This window comes from Tachysurus fulvidraco, chromosome 2 (genome assembly GCF_022655615.1).
Source record: "Tachysurus fulvidraco isolate hzauxx_2018 chromosome 2, HZAU_PFXX_2.0, whole genome shotgun sequence".
Lineage (NCBI taxonomy): Eukaryota > Metazoa > Chordata > Actinopteri > Siluriformes > Bagridae > Tachysurus > Tachysurus fulvidraco.
In genome coordinates this window covers 2020315-2042701 of record NC_062519.1, presented here as the reverse complement: position 1 = coordinate 2042701, position 22387 = coordinate 2020315, and the positions used below count along the sequence as shown (strand labels likewise).

Below are 22387 nucleotides of genomic sequence, written 5' to 3'. Positions count from 1 at the left end.
TCACACTGTAATGAATTTAGAGACTTTCTTCAGTGTTTGTTGTGGGTTTTTCTCTTTATAGACTTCTTGGTTACATGCATGCCTACAGTACATACATATATTGCATAAGTGAGAAAGGTTAGCCAGCTGCATGCTCTCATATTTCAGTCACTTGAATCACATTTCCATGCATTTGCTTGTGGGAATGACTCATAGCTCTTTAGTGAACATTTGGATCAGGGAACAATAAGCAGAAATGCATTATGCCTTTAATGTCAGCGTTATATAGAGCAACATCCACACACAAAACTCTTTCACTGAGACTTTTCATGTTTGACCTGAAATGTCAGACATGGTGGATTCTACACTGAGCGTTCTAACCTCTGAGCTTTTACATCAGAGATCAGAGGCGGATATATTGTAAGAAAGCCGTGCTAGCTCATCACTTTCTGTTTCGATCAAGTCATTTGTTAAAAACTCAGGCCACTTCTGATATTCTATGACCTCCATCGCATGCCAAGATTGCGAGCTGTTACGATCATCAGGATTGTCATCTGGTCCTGTAAGATTGATTAATGTTAAAGGAAGAAGAATCCAATGTCAGCTCTTCAGGTGTAATGTTTTGGAACAATCAGAACAAGAAGAGAGACTGCTAAAGGAACAACTGATTATATCTACTGTAATGTCAGTGATAACAGGATGTAACTATATATGGCTAAAAAAAGAACAGCATGTCCGTTAATGTTTATTTAAATGTTTGCAAATTGTTATATGAGACGAATCAGAACATTGCATAATGGATCGCACAAGGTCTGCAACAGTGGTCCTGAGTGGTCTATATCAGCTTTGTCTTTTAACCATTGGTTAAACATCACTCACTCACCTGTATATATGTGCTCTGTTATCATTGAAGTCAGTTAGTAAATCTTATTCATTTTATTCATTCATTCATTCATTCATTCATCTTCTACCGCTTATCCAAACTTCCCGGGTCACGGGGAGCCTGTGCCTATCTCAGGCGTCATCGGGCATCGAGGCAGGATACACCCTGGACGGAGTGCCAAACCATCACAGGGCACACACACACTCTCATTCACTCACACACTCACACACTACGGACAATTTTCCAGAGATGCCAATCAACCTACCATGCATGTCTTTGGACCGGGGGAGGAAACCGGAGTACCCGGAGGAAACCCCCGAGGCACGGGGAGAACATGCAAACTCCACACACACGAGGCGGAGGCGGGAATCGAACCCCCGACCCTGGAGGTGTGAGGCAAACGTGCTAACCACTAAGCCACCGTGCCCCCCGTCTACATTTCACATTTCAAATATCCAGCACACTTGTAAGATCCCATGATGCACCACAATAAGCCCAAAACTGTGCTAGATGATTCTTTCCTAGTTATTCTATTTAACGCTGATAAAAACCCAAGATCATCAGCTGTATAATCACTCGGAAAAGATTTCCGTGGTGGAAATTCCTGGAACATACAGTAATTAATCACCACTGTGTCGTGGCTACACATTTGCCTACAGTATCCATGTGGAGTCTATGTGTGTTTAAATGCCTGCTGTCTCTGCAGATGTTAATTCCAGCATTAGACAAAATGCATCATCCCTCTGATGTGTTAGAGCTAATTTAATCACTTGTGATTTAGATGTGTGTTTGGGAATGAAAGATAAAAAATAAAACACACTCAACACAGAATTTGGTTGATAAAGATCATAGTTTAATGAATCAGTAGGTGGCTAGGCCCTGGCTGGGGTTGACTGGATTACATGTGAGGATGGTGGTTAAAGTAATTGAGATGTTAAGGGACTTGGGAGGTAATCAGAGTGACTGGACAAGGAGAAAAGCCAGAGTCAGAATCAGAAGCATTATCTTTGCTGGAGCTCAAAGCAATAGGATTGCTAGAAAAGCCTGAAGGGGAGAGAGGAGAGTAAGACCATCTCAGTCTGAGTCGGAGTGTGCTACAGTCATAGCTGGCATGATGCAGTAGAGTGGATGAAGAGGATAATCTGAGGTAGTACCACTGCAAAGATATTTCGCAGAACCAATATGACAGCGGTGTGTGTGCCAACTGATGACGTCGGTGCTGTGATGGGACGGGACGACCGAGTGCACGGCAGGAAGAAGATCAAATGGCAGAGGTTATATGCACCAAGGAAAACAAAGACTGTCATATATATATGAATTAAGAAAGAAAGGAATACTTACACAAAACAACAGGAAATTTCAAAGCCGAAGCCTGAACATAATGGGAAAAACTTCAAACAGGAAAACTTTAATGGAACAGTATAAATTAAGAGGATTTTGGGGATTAGATCAGATCATTCTGGGACGTCTTGATGAATTGATCTTGAGTCGATCGCCACTATTTGCTTGAGTCGATCGCTACTATTTTTCTCCTCTACGGCTCCTGTGAGTATTATTTTTGCAAAGCTATGTAATGATTTGAGTAAAAAGAAGTGACCGTACACCCAGTGTCACAGCAGACGCAGCATGTGATTCGGTCATGCAGAATTTGCATGTGTTTACTGTTGACTGAAACATTAAACCAAAGTATTACTACAAGGTTTGCATACATATTTAGGTTGTTCTGAGTGTGCCACCATTTTCCCAATGTTTTGCATGGCTTAGGGCAGGCATGGCTTTGGAAAAGTTCTTCTACTTTAGGGTTACTTCTCCTACCTTCAGGGTTTGTTTTGTTCCAGGAAAAAAATTAGTAATTCCTATTCAAATTTCATAATTATTTACTGAGCTGTTTAATGTTTACTATATACTATACTATACTATACTATACTATACTATACTATACTTAGCTATGCTATGTTATGCTATGCTATGCTATACTATGCTATGCTATGCTATGCTATACTATGCTATACTATGCTATACTATGCTATACTATACTATGCTATACTATGCTATACTATGCTATGCTATACTATGCTATACTATGCTATGCTATACTATGCTATACTATACTATGCTATACTATGCTATGCTATACTATGCTATACTATACTATGCTATGCTATGCTATGCTATACTACACTATACTGTACTATACTATGCTATACTATGCTATGCTATACTATGCTATACGATACTATTCTATACTATGCTATGCTATACTATGCTATACTATGCTATACTGTACTATACTGTACTATACTATGCTATGCTATACTATGCTATACTATACTATGCTATGCTATGCCATGCTATACGATACTATGCTATATTATGCTATACTACACTATACTATGCTATACTATACTATGCTATACTATGCTATACTGTACTATACTGTACTATACTATGCTATGCTATACTATGCTATACTATACTATGCTATGCTATGCCATGCTATACGATACTATGCTATATTATGCTATACTACACTATACTACACTATACTATGCTATACTATACTATAATATACTATGCTATACTACACTATACTGTACTATACTATGCCATGCTATACTATTCTATACGATACTATTCTATACTATACTATGCTATACTGTACTATACTATGCTATACTATGCTATGCTATACTATGCTATACTACACTATACTATGCTATACTATGCTATACTACACTATACTGTACTATACTATGCTATACTGTACTACAATATAATATACTATGCCATGCTATACTATACTATACTATGCTATACTATACTGTACTATACTATGCTACACTATGCTATACTATGCTATGCCATGCTATACTACACTATACTATGCTATACTACACTATACTGTACTATACTATGCTATACTATACTACAATATAATATACTATGCTATGCTATACTATGCTATTCTATACTATGCTATGCTATACTATGCTATGCTATGCTATACTATGCTATACTATACTATACTATGCTATACTATACTATGCTATGCTATGCTATACTATGCTATGCTATGCTATGCTATGCTATACTATACTATATACCAGATCAACCAGTCAACACAGTATTACATCAAATAATTCACAAATATATCAGTATCAACATCAGTCTTGATCCTGGCCTAAACATACACTCACCATCCATTTTAATAGGAATGCCTGTACATTTATACAGCTATCCAATCCAATGTCAAGCTTTTAGGCATGTTCACATTAATCAGCAGAATGGGGAAATATTTGCCAGTGTTATTTTCTAAAATCTGATCTCTGTGATCTCTGACATCACAAATTTACCCATATTTTTAAAAATAATTCCAATCCAAGTTCAAGAAGCTCCACCTCCAATATCTATGGTTGTCTATAGAGCAGATAAAAAGACTGCCAGGAGGTGTACAAGTAAATAAACAAGTATTCTGGACTACAATCTTTCCTAAACTGTCTCACGCTCACGTATCTGTCTCATGCCAGTGCTTCATGCATTATATGCATTAAGTGTAATTGAAATTATAGTTTCTCCTCGACAGGGGGCGATCTACATTCAGAATATGAGAATATCTGAACTGATTGATATGAATTGAGGCTCTGCTTAGAAAGAATGAATCATTTTGTTTCAGGAATATTTCTTTGAGCAATTAAAAAAAATGTTGTGTCCTCTGTGTGGACTTTTTGTGCATGTTCTGCTTGTGCTTGTGAGGGTTTCCTCCAGATTCTCTGGTTTTCTCCCACTTTCCAAATACATCCAGTAGGGAAATTGGCTAAGATAAACTTCCCTAGATGTGAATGTGTGTATGGATGGTGCATGGCCCCCTTCCTACATCCAGTATTACTGGGATAGGCTCTGTACTGTATCCTACACAACCCTGATCAGGATAAAGCAGTGTTAAGAGTGTGTGAGTGTGTGATTCACCCGATCATAAGGTGTTTTATTTTGCTCACAGCAAAGCAAATTGCCAAAGAATACAATTTATAATTTATTCATGAACCTGAAAGTTCTGTCAGGTTTGTGAAACCAGTTAGATTCTGTAATTATTCACACACACACACACACACACACACACACACACACACACACACACACACACACACACACACACACACACACACACACAGAGTGCATGCACAGTGAATGTGCACTAATGTACCTGTTTTTGTACATTGTGTCCATGTGTACAGTGTGTTGCCCTGTCTGTGGGCGGGAAAGTCAACCAAATCCATCCTGACTGTGTGTGTGTGTGTGTGTGTGTGTGTGTGTGTGTGTGTGTGTGTGGGTGGGTGTAGGCCTGAGCAAGCATGTGTGCACCTTTTTTTGATGAAGTGGCATTGCAACATGCAGATTATGATCAGTTTTTTCCCCCTTGTCGGAATGTTAAACGCATGCAGCAAGTCTTACTTTATCAAAAGCTCCATAAGACACACACACACACACACACACACACACACACACACACACACACACACACACACACACACACACACACACACACACACACACACACACACACATCAGAGTGCATGTACAGATTTGAATTTTCATGTTGACATTCCGCTATGCTACCACTAGATGGCGGATATTTGTTGTATGATGAACCTTTTACCCCGCTGTAAAAGAAAGGATGCATTACTGCAGATTTTTTTACTTTTTTTAACCATTGTGCACAGAATCCTAACATCTTTACTACCTTTACTAGCCTTCTGATGAGCAGTTTAGGGTTTAGCACATTTTGGATGGTGGCTGGCCTTGCAATGTTGCTGCATCACAACTGGTAGATCTGTGCGTGGGTGGATGTCGATGGCCTTCGGGTCAGTGGACGGGTACGCCGTGTAGTCAGGACATGTTTGTACAGCTGATAGTACAGATAAATGTACCTGATTTCACAGAACAGGCCATTTTCAAATCATTACTCATGTTATGTAGCCCACTTCTTAAGTGCATACTATAATTTTGCGTAATTTCTGCATATTAACTTCAGCTAGCCGTAAAGCTTCTGCCTCACGCTAGAGTATGAGATCAAATGTAAGTTGCACAGCCACATTTTTAATGAATTCAGCACGTGTCTCTTTTCTTGGTTGATTTTAAACCTGTCAGACCGAGTGTCGAACTACACAGATGGCTGAAGCAAACTCTTTCACTCATGCATCCTCACAGAAGTCCATTAACATTTTATAGAGTGCTTCCTAACTTCTCTCCTCTGACAACGGCTGGATCAGCCTCGCTCTAATCTTCATCAGCGGTCCCCAAAGAACACTAGGCCCCTTGTTAGTGTGCTGGCCAGTCTTACTACAGCCACAGACAAATTATTAACTAGCCCCCCCACCCTCTCTCGTTCGTTCTCCCTCTTTCTGCCTCTCTCGTAATCTTCCTCGCCTGATATCGCCATCTGTCTTCATCTGCACGCCCGTGTGATGTCCTCCAAATGGGTCGAAAGTCTGTGTGTTCTGCAAATACGCAGCACGGCATAGTCACAAGAATTTAGTAACAGAATCAAACAAATGCTCAAAGCGTTTCATTTAGCCCGATAATTTTTTAAAACCTGTTATTGTCACAATAGGGCTTTTTTTTTTTTATTAGCTTCCATGCATCATGCGTGAGTGTGAGCGTGAGGTAAGGGAGTGTTAATGATGGTTGTATGTATTGGCTTAGCTTGCCTCATAAGGTTAAACACACGACACATCCTCGCTTCCTGCTCACCCCCTTTATCTCCAGCTGCCCAACCTGTTCTTCTAGTTGACAAGGACTGTGTGTAACCATGGGTGTATGCAGTTCGCACGCACCCACACACTTTTAGTCTAGGAAATGTACTTCGTTCACGACTTTTTTTTTTTTTTCAATCAGACATCAAGTTGAGCTGTCATCCACTCCTAAAATATGACCTCTGTAATTTAACTAGTGTGGTAACACTGAGTGACAGAAGACTGCCGGAAGCACTGGGAGGGGAACCAACAGGTAGAATAAAAAATTAACAAATACAAAGAAACTCGGACCCTGTAGCATGTGTGTGTATAATAAAAGGCAAACAGCTGGAACAAATTGTATTGGAACCACAGAGGCCAAATAGACAAATTGTATTTAAACCCTCAGGCCAAAGTTGAGGAACTGGGACGGATGTTATCTCCATTTCTGCCATTTTGAAATTTGAGCTTAGTTTATACGTAGCTAATAAGCCCTTCGCATGCAGCCCTGCGGTCTCGTCCTGTGTCATGCATAAGTATTCCCCCCCTCCTACTTTTCCACGGTCGGTAGTGTTACAGACCTGAAATGAAATAGATTTTATTGGGATTAAACTACGTGAATCACTTGGTGGTTCGGATCCCAAATGACTCTCACTGACGGTTGCACAAGCCAGTGCTCCGGTCTCAAGCTTGGATTAAAAATGAGAGGATTGCAACAGGAGAGGCATCTGGCAGAAAACCTGCGCCGATTCTAATATCCAGATCAGATGATGCCGGCCAATCAACACATAACTCATAACCCATTATATCGACATATTATTGATACCGATATTGTTCTAATTTGCAGAATTACAGAAGTAAAAAAATATAAAAGTCGTGATTATGTTTTCACCCCCACCATTATTGTGAAACCTCTTAATTAAATGTGGTGCAACCAGTTATCTTCAGAAGTCATACAATAAGCTGAATGGAGTTTAGCTGTGTGCAATTAAAGTGTCATCCGATCGCAGCATAAATGAACCTGTTCCTGGAAGGACCCAGAGTTTAGCAGAGGACATACCTTTAAAAAGAGCATCATAAAGTCCTGTCTCCCCAGAGACAGAGCCTCCAGAATCCAAAACTCAGAGTCTGTATGAAAGAAGAAGGAGAAGAAGAAGAAGCAAACTCTATTATCAGCACACGTACATTAGAGCACAGTGGAATTATTATTATTATTTTTTTGCTGAGGGAGTTGGGCCTTACTCAAGGGCTCAACAGTGGCAGCTTGGTGGTGCTGGGGCTTTAATCCTAACCTTCTGATTAACAACCCAGAGTCTTAACTACTTGATCCACAGAGTATAGGGGTTTGTCAGAGAAGCAAACTGAAGGCCAAGATTATCTCTGAAGGAGCTCATCACTGTGAGAATACATCCCCACATGTGGTTAAGTTGTTGGGCTACAGGTCGGAAGGTCATAGGTTTGAACCCCAGGTTCACCAAGCTGCCACTCCTGGCCCCCTGAGCAAGGCCCTTAACCCTGTTGCTCAGTTGTAAGTCACTCTGGATAAGGGTGTCTGCTAAATGCCGTAAATGTAAATGGCGGTAGCATCATGCTGTTCATCTTGCTGTTGTGGGGCAAGTCGTGGCCTAATGGCCACTGATGCTGGCCTACAAAGCCAAAAACAGACCAGCTCCCTCTTACCTCAAAGCCCTCATCATTCCTCTCACTGCACCCCGCAACCTCTGATCTACCAGCACTGCTCGACTGGTCCCACCATCTCTCAGGGTAAGAGGCAAGTTTACTACAAGACTCTTCTCTGTTCTGGCACCGAGGTGGTGGAATGAACTTCCCCTAGAGGTCCGGACAGCTGAGTCACTGGTTATTTTCAAGCGGCGGTTGAAGACCTACTTATTCAGGAAACACTTCAACTAGCACTTCTTTCCTTATCTTTAGCATTAAAAAACCCCCAAAAAAACCTTTGACACTTTTTCATTGTAACTTTGAACAAATGTATGTATAAGTCTGTAACCTAGTGAGCAGCATTAATGTATTCAATGTTAGAGATTTAAGCTCTTATGTACGTCGCTCTGGATAAGGGGTCTGTCACATGCTGTAAATGTAAATGTAAATGTAAATGTAATGGTTCTGACTCGTAATCCTAAGGTTGTGGGTTCGAGTCTCGGGCTGGCCACGACTGAGGTGCCCTTGAGCAAGGCACCGATCCCCCCAACTGCTCCTCGGGCACCACAGCATTAATGGCTGCCCACTGCTCCGGGTGTGTGTTCACTGCTGTGTGTGTGTTCACTGCTGTGTGTGTGTGTGTGTGTGCACTTTGTATGGGTCAAATGCAGAGAATGAATTCACCGTACTTAGCCGTATGTCACATCACTTTCTTTCGTCACTTTCATCATGACTGAGAAACTGGTCAGCTTTGCGCACAGGATGGATGGAGCCAAATACAGGGCAATCCTCAGAGAGGCTACACCCATCAGCATAGAAATGATTCATCACAGAATAAAGACAAACAGTCAGAAGAATGTCGCATCGTGTTTCAATGGAGTTTAGTTCTAAGGCCACGAAAAGACTCGAATCATGCCAGCAAAATAAATAAATGCCGCCCACACTCCCCCCCCCTTCAATTAGACACGATTAAATTGTTTTACCAAACCGACAAGACCGACATTAACAAAGGTGCACGTGCTGATTATTTACAGGTGGAGGATTACTAATCAAAGCAGCTCATAGATCGGTCTATATCGTAGCCACCGGACATGGAAACAACACAACATGCAAACTCATCCTATTTATTTATTTGTTTGTTTATTTATTATATCTTTATTTATTTCTTTCTTCCTTACTTTATTTATTTATTTAGAACACCTTTTTTCCCGTGTCCTCGGAGTCCAACCGGAACTGTGGAGTTCTAAAAAGAGAGAAAGAACAATGAAACTGACATCGTGGGCTCGGGGCAGTGGTTAAGAGCATGTCATTAACCTCAGCAGGTGGTCATTCCTTGAAATGTGTAACTTTTAACATATGCAAACACACACACACACACACACACACACACACACACACACACACACACACACACACACACACACACACACACACACACACACACACACACACACACACACACACACACACACACACACACACACACACACACACACACACACACACACAGTCTATGGGATAGCAGCTGGACAAACATCCATGAAGTGGGTGGGTGGCTGCTGATGAACAGTACCAAATTGTTGTCACCACGGCCATGGTGTGTCCGTGTGTGTGTGTGTGTGTGTGTGTGTGTGTTTTGTGGACTTTTACCAGGTCAATTTCTGAGCAAATAAGCATAAGAACAAAATATCAATTTATTCTGCGATGGACGTAATTTTATTAGTAGCCACATTTTGTCAATTATGTCTCGTATGGACTGAGACTGTATATCTGTTTGTGTATCATGGCCTGTGATGACCTCACATCCTGTCCAGCACATACCGTGGATTGCATAAGTATTCACTCCCCCTTCGCTTCACATTTTATAGTATTTCATCCTTTGACTAAGATGGACTGAATTTCAACAATCTCCACACTGTAGCACAACGTACTGTAATAGAGGAAACATTGATATGATTCGCAAAGGTAGTTACTGTACCAGTAAGGAAAGTTAAAGGTAGTTACTGTACCAGTAAGGAAAGTTAAAGGTAGTTACTGTACCAGTAAGGAAAGTTAAAGGTAGTTACTGTACCAGTAAGGAAAGTTAAAGGTAGTTACTGTACCAGTAAGGAAAGTTAAAGGTAGTTACTGTACCAGTAAGGAAAGTTAAAGGTAGTTACAGAAAAAGTAAGGAAAGTTAAAGGTAGTTACTGCACAATTATTCACCCCCTTTGCTTGATCTACTGCAGTTCACAGTTGCCCTTAGAAGTCAGTTAATAGTTAAATGGATTTGAAACGTGTGTAATTAAAGTGTCATGTGTCACGTTTCAGAACAGTTTATACACCCGGATCTGGAAGATCTCCGGAAGAGAAGGTTAGAAAACATACCTGTACACACAGCTACCTAATCACTTCCAGGACAAAAGTTCTGCCAAAGCATCCATCACGTTTCTGCTATAAACATAAGAACAAAACATTCATTCATTCACTCACTCATTCACTACCGCTTTTCCGAACTTCTCGGGTCACGGGGAGCCTGTGCCTATCTCAGGCGTCATCGGGCATCGAGGCAGGATACACCCTGGACGGAGTGCCAACCCATCACAGGGCACACACACACACACTCTCATTCACTCACACACTCACACACTACGGACAATTTTCCAGAGATGCCAATCAACCTACCATGCATGTCTTTGGACCGGGGGAGGAAACTGGAGTACCCGGAGGAAACCCCCAAGGCACGGGGAGAACATGTAAACTCCACACACACAAGGCGCAGGTGGGAATCGAACCCCCGACCCTGGAGGTGTGAGGCGATCGTGCTAACCACTAAGCCACCGTGCCCCCCAGAACAAAATATTATTTTAAAAAAATATTATAAAATATTTAACATCCCACCGAATGACTTTAAACTGGTTATTTTAAAAAATGTAGACAAAAAAATAGCACAACAACCAGGCAACCGACAGACCAATGGTAACGCTGCATGCTACCACCAGCATGCTTCACAGGATGATGAGCAGAACATTTTGTGCAAAAATATATTTTTTTTTTTACATGAAATGTTTCTGTGGATTTTGTCATTTTGCACTGAAACACACGGAGAATGGACTTTAAAATGTCTAGTTTTGCTTTTGATCTCGTATCTCACGTATTTAGGCCGTTCTGATTCTTAGCCTTCAGGTGACCTCGAGGGACAATGTGCATGCAATTATCTCACTCCCAGGTGCCAGATTAGTCACAGCCCACGGCATGCACATGAAAATTTCTGCACCGTAGCACCATCCTCACTTACCTGCAGAATAAATACTACAGGAACAATAGGCGTGATTCTGCAAAGCTGACTGAATGTCAGACAAAGAAGGAATTGTCAAGATTTCTCCCTGGGTGAGTTGGGCACGTCCGATGATTCAGATCTTTTTTTTTTTGGCGTGGCTAATTAGCAGTCATATATAAACCGGGAATTAGTGATAAGGTTAGTATATTTTTATAAATATCAGCAGCACGACTATTGAGCCAACGTAGGAAAGAAATAAGACGAGGAAAGAAGACACACGAGGGTCTTAGTGTTTTGCTTTAACTAAAGCCCTATTCGGACGGGATTAGTTTTACGTGGGGACGCAGAGTAATGCGATTTTACCTCAGGACATCTGTAATATTAATTGGCCAATACGCACGGGACAAGACGTCTCAGTAAAACTAGCAGAAGTGGGAGGGGTAACTCGCTTTACACACCACAGTAACCTCCTTGTCGTCATGTGCGTATGACGTCGCTTCCTGTTATCACGTGCGCAAACAGACAACATGGCGCCTCAATGATTGAAAAACGTGCCAAAAATTACTTTTAAACAGGAAATGACGGAATTTTACCGTACATATATACAGCGGGTCTATTCGGACGGGATCAGTATTACCTGAGGTAATTTTTACAGAAGGTAAAAGTCGCCGTAATCTTTACTGACATTGTCCGTAATGATTACCGAGATGTCACATTCGGACAGGACTAAAATCACCGAGAAGCTCTGGTAATAATTACTTTACCCCCCACGTCCCCACGTAGAACTAATCCCGTCCGAATAGGGCTCAAGACAATAAAATCTGTGAAGCTGAAGCTGAGACGATTGCTTATGTAAGAGGAAAGCTGTCTTTCATAAGCTCGTAAAATAAGCGAAGCATGTCACAAGATTTTTTGCAGCGGCGTCTCTCCGACTAAGCCAGATCTCCCTTGGCCTTCTCCCTTCCTCTCTAAAACCCTTTAATTAACTAAACAGTAGTTGACCTAGAGAGATTTTCCTCTTTTCCATTATTTTTGGTGTCACAGGCCCACGGGGCAGCTGCGTAGGCGAAGGAAGGAAGGAAGAGAGGAAGAGAAAGTAAAGATGAAAAGAAACATGAAAGCGAGTCAGGGGAAAAAAATATGACGAGGAAGGGAAACGCAAAGAAGCGACGCTGATGGATGACACACGATCCGTTCATCTGAAAGGAGGAGGATCGGCTTTCTAAGTTAAAACGCAGATTTGTTGTGCGCTGGTTTCTGGTGAAACGTGCGTTTGTCTTGTAAGTGCTTGTTTTTTTTTTTACTTTATGAGCGATTGTTTGGTACACCTGCGATGGACGTGAGATAAAGAAGCGATTTCCTGTAATCGATATGTTAATAGGCTTGCAAAACAAATCGGTCTTGCTCACTTCTGGCACGACAGGCGTCTCTCGCCGAAGTGCACCTTCTTTGGCTCGGTAGTGAAAGATGACTCAAGCTGCTTCTTTTGACACTCAAGGTTCTTTACGCTACAATGGCCATCTGACAGGAAATTCCACATTGCATGACTGTGCAGCTGAGGATTACAATAGCAGTCAGTGCCTCTGTCACGCTGTACAGCCATCCATCTCTTGTAATGCTAGCAAGAAGAGATGTACATCAGGGATCCGGTAGGAGTAAAAAACAAAAAACAAAACTTTTACTTCAAATCGCTGACATTTTTTATATCAGTGAGTTTATGATCATTTATGAGTTTTTATATTTATAATGTTATTAAACTTTACGTGAGATTTTTCTTTAAATTTAATACGAGGTCTATTTTTATGTAAAGAACCGATGCAGCAGCGCTTTAGTCTTGTAGTCTGTTCAGGTTGCTTTACACTGTTCAATCAGATTATATTCTTAAACTGTCACTGTTAAACCAGCATCACACACACACACACACACACACACACACACACACACACACACACACACACACACACACACACACACAATCACACACACACACACACCATCACACAAACACACACACACACACACACACACACACACACACACACACACACACACACACACACACACCAACACACAAACACACACACACACACACACACACACACACACACACGCGCCTCACACACACACACACGCCGTCTCTCTCTCTCTCTCTCTCTCTCTCTCTCTCTCTCTCTCTCTCTCTCTCTCTCACACACACACACACACACACACACACACACACACACATGCATCTCTCACACACACACGCCGTCACACACGCTGCTAAACAATCAGCTAAGTTGAAATTCTCATTAATAAAAATTTGGGCGTTACAATGAAAATGAAAAGCGAGTAAGTAAAGAATCTCCTCCTCCTTTTGTCTTTAGTTGACAGTGAAACCTGATTGTTATCACTCACGAGAGAGCGTTCGAAACGTTAAACGAGCTTGCAACCTCGACGTTGTATTGGGACGTCAGAGCGGCGCACAGTGATGCGGTGCAATCTTGCTATTAAAAAATAAATAAATAAATCAAACCTCTAAAGGCAAGGAAATTTGAAGGCTAAAAAAAATCAGAGAAGCAACAAAGCCGAGATCCGAACAACACGGCACCAGATCACGTCTTGACCTCTTGCCACAGTGATTCTTCTCATGTTTGTTTTGTTCTCCCCGTGCCTCAGGGGTTTCCTCTGGGTCCAAAGACATGCATGGTAGGTTGATTGGCATCTCTGGAAAATTGTCTGTAGTGTGTGTGTGAGTGAATGAGAGAGTGTGTGTGCCCTGTGATGGGTTGGCACTCCGTTCAGGGTGTATCCTGCCTCGATGCCCGATGACGCCTGAGATAGGCACAGGCTCCCCGTGACCCGAGAAGTTCGGATAAGCGGTAGAAAATGAATGAATGAGTGTTTCAGGGTGGAGGCGGTCATTAAGTATTAAACTACTAAAGAAGTACTAACTAAGTTACAGAGTAAGAAAGAAAACACCAAGGGACAGGAAAGTAATCAACGACAGCGTGTGTGACCCGACGTTTGTGAATTATATTCGTAGAACATAAGAAGGTTTTATTCCATGTTTTTTTTATAGACGTATACAGAGTCAATTCCGATTCCGATTCCAAATTCTGATTAAAGTGGCTTTTATTCAACCGGCAAGTTTTTTCTTGATTAGAAATGACGCAGGCGTCTCCCAGAAGATAATAAGACGATCTACAAGAGGCATCATTGTGGAAAAAAATTATTACTCATCTTTTATTTACATTTGAACAAAAAGTGGCATGTCCAAAATTATTCATACCCTTTGCAAACTGTCACAGTCTATGGGAAAAGATCCAAAGATCTACTGTATACCATTCCAAACAGTCCAAGCTGTTATACAGCATCCTAATTACCCTGATTCATTGGGAATAGCTGTTTTAATCAACTCAACAGGTGAAAACCAGAAGCTCTCTGCTGTTGGTTTGTGGCTAAGACAAAGGAGCTCACTGAGGATATATATATATATATTTATTTATTTATTTTTAATATAATTTTTTCCACACTGAAAAAGCCTGAGGGACGAGAAACCCCGTGTAGGTTCGCTTCACCTGTCAGTAATGTAATCTGGGATGGCCCGGCACTCGTCCTCACACTGATCTACCTGTTTCAGAGTGAGTGAGAGAGTCACATGAGGCTCCGCACAGGGTTGCGTGTGAAGAGCCAGGCAGGTTTGTAGCAGCAAAGCTAAAATAAGCAGGAGTATGTGGCTCAGGTGCGTCCCTCTAGTTACAAAACACCTGCATCGGGGTTAATCACACTTTTACCTGCACCCAGCCTACTGCACTCAGGTCTCACACACACACACACACACACACACACACACACACACACACACACACACACACACTCACACATACAAAGACAGGGCGTGCTTTTTTTCGCTTGTCAAGGAAAGAAGAGAATGAGAGAAGGGTATAAAGTGTACTAATACCTAGTTTCATTTGTGCTGAACCCCATCAGGAAAGTCTCATTAAAAAGATTACTTTCACGCTCTGTAGTCAGCTTTGCCAAGTCAGGCATAATACACACGCAGGTGCAAACGTCCAGGATAAAATCCTTTGACACCGAACAGCAAAATTACTGGTTTCCAGAGGAGCATAGAGCAAAGAAATGTAGGGAGGAAGGAAAGGAGGGAGGGAGGAAAGGAGGGACAAGAAAAGAAGACAAAAACAATTCAGGAAATAGGAAGAAACGGGTCAGTGATCAGTGTATCAGAAGCGATTACACAGAATTAACAGACAATTCAGCAGCCGGAAACCGATCTCCTACGTTTTTATCCACATGCTTGCAATTTAGTTCTTTTTTGTAATTTAAAAAATAACTAGATTTGTGAAGTTCGTTGTGACAAACTTTGATGTTTGCTTGCCGGAACATTTATTTACAAAGGCCGGAATACTTTACGAGGTGAGTGGATACGATGCAATTCACCTCATTGTGCTGAGTGTTTTGATATATCACATGTCTATTTTGTGGTAATATTTTATTTTGGGGGCGGGGCTGCACACGACGTCATGTGACGTCATCCGAATACCCGTGAGGCAGTTCCCGTCGTTGTTCCGAGCGTTTTGATATGTCACATGTCAATGTTGTGGAAAGTTTTTTGATTTTGCATATATTGGGGGAGGGGCTATGGAAAAACAGAAAGGCCAATCATTAAACTAATAGTACTTTGACCAGAGTATCACCCTAAAGAAGCCGGTCGAGTTTGGTGTAAATAGCTCGAAACCTTGCCGAGTTATCTCTCACTCACTCATCTTCTACCGCTTATCCGAACTTCTCGGGTCACGGGGAGCCTGTGCCTATCTCAGGCGTCATCGGGCATCGAGGCAGGATACACCCTGGACGGAGTGCCAACCCATCACAGGGCACACACACACACACACACACACACACACACACTACGGACAATTTTCCAGAGATGCCAATCAACCTACCATGCATGTCTTTGGACCGGGGGAGGAAACCGGAGTACCCGGAGGAAACCCCCGAGGCACGGGGAGAACATGCAAACTCCACACACACAAGGCGGAGGCGGGAATCGAACCCCGACCCTGAAGGTGTGAGGTGAACGTGCTAGCCACCGTGCGCCCCTTGCCAAGTTATAAACCTCTAAAATTTGTAACCGGTGTCTACGGCAAAAGAAAGGCTACTTTGAGACCCGGTACTGTGAGAACTGGAACTCGGATCACTTAGAAAAGAGATAACAACAAACCAGGGTTTACGACACATCCGATTTTGGTGCATGTGGCTTCAAATCCCTAGGAGGAGTAAAAATGAATACATTTACGTCTAAAAAAGAACAAGCAAAGCGGAATGTTGGCTTCTACAAGCCAACATAACAACAGGAAAAAAATTGTATACAGAATTTTCTCTTTACCTCCAACGTATTACTGTAAATCAGAGACGGAAATAAAATGTGTCATAAAATCATCCCACGTTCGTTTGATAATCTCCCAAAGCCTTGCCAGTGTAGTTCCTGGTACTAGCTGACACACAGTTATGTCTAAAAACACGATTTTATTTTTATTTCCACGTCGTAACGATACGTGACACAGGAGTCTATTTCACTACGAGATGATTATGTAATCGTATTTCATCATAGTTTTTTCAATATTTGCTCCATTCTTAGTCACTTCTGTGTCAGCTGCTGCTGTCCTGCCTCCCACTTCCTGTTATGTGCCTCTGAGGAGGGAGGATCAGGGAGAGAAGAGAGAAGATAAGAAAAATCTCACCAGGAAACACGTCACCATGAAGTGCGTCATGGTGCATCATTCTTCATCCAGAAGACTTTCATTATGTTAATAACAATAAACAGGTCAGTGTGTGTGTGTGTGTGTGTGTGTGTGTGTGTGTGTGTGTGTGTGTGTGTGTGAGAGAGAGAGAGAGTATGTGTTAGCCTTATTGATGTTAACCAATATGTTTATGTGCTCCTCTGAGCGTGGTTTATGAAGTATGAAAGATGCTGCAGATTCATGTGTCATGTGTCATGTGAAGAAAAAAAAACATCCAGATTTCATTCATTCATTCATTCATTCTCTACCGCTTATCTGAACATCTCGGGTCACGGGGAGCCTGTGCCTATTTCAGGCGTCATCGGGCATCGAGGCAGGATACACCCTGGACGGAGTGCCAACCCATCACAGGGCACACACACTCTCATTCACACACACACACACACACACACACACACACACACTCTCATTCACTCACACACACACACACACACACACACTACGGACAATTTTCCAGAGATGCCAATCAACCTACCATGCATGTCTTTGGACCGGGGAGGAAACCGGAGTACCCAGAGGAAACCCCCGAGGCACGAGGACAACATGCAAACTCCACACACACAAGGCGGAGGTGGGAATCGAACCCCCAACCCTGAAGGTGTGATGCGAACGTGCTAACCACTAAGCCACCGTGCACCCAATCATCCAGATTTGAAAAAAGGAAATTGGAAAAAGGAAGCAGAGAAGGAAGGAAATGTGTGTGGTGCTGCTAGCTGTTTTATTCCGCTTATATGACAGCAATCTGCACACAACTCCCATTTTATATCCTTTATACATATAAGTTACTAAGTTATATGTACAACATGTAATGATATGGAAGTTAGTTCTTACGTTACAGCAGCTACGAATGACATATGACTTGAACTGAATCTAATGACAGACAGACAGACAGACAGACAGACAGACAGACAGACAGACAGACAGACAGTGAATCATCCAGAACAGGCTGCTGTACGTCTGATTTTTACGTCTCTGCATATCGACGCTCTTCACTTCATTATGGTGGAAAAATGCTCAGAAACCACTTGTCCTCAAGCGCCCTCGTCCCTCTCCTGTCTTTCCGTCCTCTGTTAGCATAGCGGTGGTTTAATCCGCCGGTTTCTGACGTACGTCAGCGTCGGCATGCACAGCGGTGACTCACAGGGTTCTCTCTGCACCCTGAGAGCCCACGACTGGCTTCTCACTAACAACTGACTCGCACCCCATTGGCCCATTCGACAGGGTTAATATTACAGGGGTGGTCTTTCCCAGCAGTAATATTTTGTGTATCCTCCGAGTATTGGGTATTTATATATTAGACAATGTCTTGAGCTGAGATTAAGGTGTAGATTAGGTCGCTGACAGCCGGATTAGCGAGATTAAAAGGATCGAGCGAGATGTTGTGGGAATGCACAGACAAGCATTCGGTTGCTATGAAGAGAAAACACTCCCTTATCTGTTCTTTTATCTGCCTTTTTTCCCCCCGTCCGTGTCACTGTTCCATGGTTAGGGCTTACTTTTTTTTTTCATTTTTTTTTTTATATAAAAAAATACAAATAAAATTGAAACTCTTAGTGGTCCGTTTTTACTCTCGGTGGTTAAGATGTATAAATAAATATCGTGACTCTAAACGCTAGAAGATCAGGAGCTCTTTCTTGCTATAAAAGGAGCATCTTGGTTGATACTGTGTGTGTGTGTGTGTGTGTGTGTGTGTGTGTGTGTGTGTGTGTGTGTGTGTGTGTGTGTGTGTGTGTGTGTGTGTGCATCAGGGAGACGTGCGGTTGGTCCCAACAAAGAAAAAAAAAGAATAAATAAATTAAAAAGCTGAAAGTTTTCCATCTGAGGTTAAGCTGAATGAGGCGAAGGTTAAGATCTGGGTTAGGTGTAGGTGTAGTTTAGCGTTGGTGATTATGTCAATGGAAAGTCCTTATAAGGATAGTAAGACAAACTGTGTGTGTGTGTGTGTGTGTGTGTGTGTGTGTGTGTGTGTGTGTGTGTGTGTGTGTGTGTGTGTGTGTGTGTGAGGATGGGTGTAAAGCTAGTGCTTGACTCCACAGGAATGTGGCTGCTGACTCAGTGTGTCTGTCAATGTGTGTGTGTGTATGTGTGTGTGTGGCAGTGGCCTCATTCCCTCCAAGCACATACACACACACACACACACACACACACACACACACACACACACACACACACACACACGGTTGGCCCTTTATTTCTTTCTTTCAGGATCCTGGCCTGTTTGCTCATGTCAGATTTCCGGTAACGTTTCTGGAATTCCTGGAGCCGAAGTCGCCGGATTCCTCGGCACTACCTCGTGTTTTGGTGTTTGCTGCACTTTGGATTTCCGTCCCACTCGCAGCGTATGAGTCAGAAAGCATGTGGTATTCAAGGTCTGACTGCCTCACACAACACGGCACAGCACACACTCCCGCCTCGCTGTGTTTATCTTAAAGCCATCTGACTTCTTGTCACTCTATTTTTTTTCTTTTCTTTTTTTTTTTAAAGAATAGACACAGTGACATAAGGATTACTCCACCTCGCCTGCCACTTTGTCCCTTTACAAACACGTCCTTTCTACTCCGGTATCCGCTCACCTTCCAGCCTCTGGAACGTCTCTCATTATTCTCCAGAAATCTGCTCCTACTAGCCCTAGGAATCTAAACTTCACCGCCCCACAGTGTCTCGAGCTGCCGGATGATGTCACCTGATCACGTCACAGTCATTATTTTCACTGCCTGACCTTTAATCATAATAATTATTTGACCTCATTTCATTTCTTTGCAAACACACACACACACACACACACACACACACACACACACACACACACACACACACACACACACACACACACACAGACAGCAGTGGGCAGCCATTTATGCTGTGGCACCCGGGGAGCAGTTGGGGTGTTCAGTCCCTTGCTCAAGGGCACCTCAGTCGTGGCCGGCCCGAGACTCGAACCCACAACCTTAGGATTACGAGTCAGCCTCTCTAACCATTAGGCCATGTCTCCCCCCCATTAGGCCACGTCCTCCCCCCCATTAGGCCACGTCTCCCCCCCATTAGGCCACGACTCCCCCCCATTAAGCCACGTCTTCCCCCCCATTAGGCCACGATTTACCCCCTTTAGGGCATGTCTTCCCCCCCATTAGGCCACGACTTCCCCCCCCCATTAGGCCACGACTTCCCCCCATTAGGCCACGACTTCCCCCCCATTAGGCCACGACTTCCCCCCCCATTAGGCCACGACTTCCCCCCCATTAGGCCACGACTTCCCCCCATTAGGCCACGACTTCCCCCCCATTTGGCCACGACTTCCCCCCCCATTAGGCCACGACTTCCCCCCATTAGGCCACGACTTCCCCCCCCCATTAGGCCACGACTTCCCCCCATTAGGCCACGACTTCCCCCCCCATTAGCCCACGACTTTCTACTTTCTACTTTTTCTTCACTACATTTCAGAACCGTCCTAATTTCCCTCTGCTACTCTGCAGCAGGTCAAATCCTTAAACGACTGATTTGGAGCAAATAAAATACCGAACTGGCTGAAACATCTGAATACGACACACTTCCATATCGCGGCAGACGGATCGCAGATCGGAGAACATTTTTACAGATATTGGTTTTACAGATGTTTGTATAAATGTGTTTGAAATATTAGAAGAGAAGAATAAAGACTCTTTTATTTCCACATGTGTGCAGCGTGCGGTGTCTCTCAGCCTTCACGTCTTCGCCGTTCGAATGCGAGTTAAACGATTTCCGACGTATTTAATAAATACAAAACCTCCGCCATTTTTTTTTCTCAACGAGACGTCAGCGGAGTCTCCAACAACCGCACATTGGAACGACTCGGCGATTTACCTTGGTTTCTTTTTTAATGTCTATTTATTGAATTTTCTCCAATGAACCCCCGATTTTATATGTAATCAAAAAGTGTATCGAAAAGCTGTGAAATCCTGTAGTGTCTGATAAATAATAATAATAATAATAATAATAATAATAATAATAATAATAAGAGAATAGTTTTTAAATATTTGACACATAAGTAGGTTTGGTGTGAGGTACAGATGTAAATACAGATGTTCCTCATTACCTCTTTAACTCTTCACCTCTTTACTTCTTTACCTCTGTTCTGAGTCTACAGTGTGGGACAGAAAGAAATCAGCCACAGCATCGCTTCGTCGTATCGTCTTGCGCGTTTGACCCGAGTTCGTGTCCACGAACTGTCGTCTTTATCTCGGCTCTGCAGACTAAAATGGATTGGCCTGTACCCTGGAGTGACGGGGTACGTTTGTGAGTAGACTTTGTTTTACAGAACTTTTGTCTCTGCACCGTGAATGTAGAAGATACTCACCGTCATACAGCTGAAAGGAAATGGGCGTAACGTCACGATCATTTGCTACTTAAATATAATTATTCCCAAATGTTAATCTGAAGTTTTACATACTCGACCTGAAGGCTCTTTAACACTGACAGCGATTTGCTGGGTTTTTTTTTTCTTTGAGCCTCTCATCCAGTTTGGCAGGTGCTCTTATAAAAGCACTCTATAAGGCATGAAATATGGAGGAACGCCCAATAATCATGAGTTATGACAGAGCGCTGTTCTGCTGTCTGCTGTGCCCCTGTGTGTGTGTGTGTGTGTGTGTGTGTGTGTGTGTGTGTGTGTGTGTGTGTGTGTGTGTGTGTGTGTGTGTTTGCTGCATCTCTCTGTTACTGCTTTGGTGCTCTTTAGGAATGCAGTTTGCTGTATGAGCACTGTGCAGAGAAACAGACGTCCACACACAGCCACTAGCTGACACATGTCACATACTGTATAGAACACGTTTCACACACACACACACACACACACACACACACACACACACACACACACACACACACACACACACACACACACACACACACACACACACACGCACGCACGCACGCATGCACACAACACTGGAACAGACTGTCTTAACTATTTTCATCCAGAGGCCAGAATCTTGACCTTAAAGCAGCTTGAAGCAACTTTTTTGTTGTTGAAACACCTACACACACACACACACACACAAACCTAAAAAAAAACCCTTTGCCCTTTGTTTTAGTCCTTTGT

At 42.7% G+C, this 22387-nt stretch overlaps 2 long non-coding RNA genes across 3 annotated transcripts; one reads left to right on the top strand and one right to left on the bottom strand.

Moving 5' to 3' along the window:
- Positions 1 to 5199: 5199 nt before the first annotated feature.
- On the bottom strand, positions 5200 to 15677 carry LOC125140762. Its single transcript, XR_007140000.1, has 4 exons — positions 15453 to 15677; positions 10618 to 10683; positions 9429 to 9493; positions 5200 to 7719 (listed from the first exon to the last, which is right to left on the bottom strand). It is a non-coding gene; the product is annotated as an uncharacterized LOC125140762 (long non-coding RNA).
- On the top strand, positions 12191 to 20161 carry LOC113657260. 2 transcript variants are annotated; one of them, XR_003444136.2, is made up of 3 exons: positions 12191 to 12789; positions 17151 to 17336; positions 19519 to 20161. It is a non-coding gene; the product is annotated as an uncharacterized LOC113657260 (long non-coding RNA). The 2 variants fall into 2 exon arrangements; XR_003444135.2 differs by lacking the exon at positions 12191 to 12789 and adding an exon at positions 15810 to 15925.
- The last annotated feature ends 2226 nt before the right edge of the window (positions 20162 to 22387 follow it).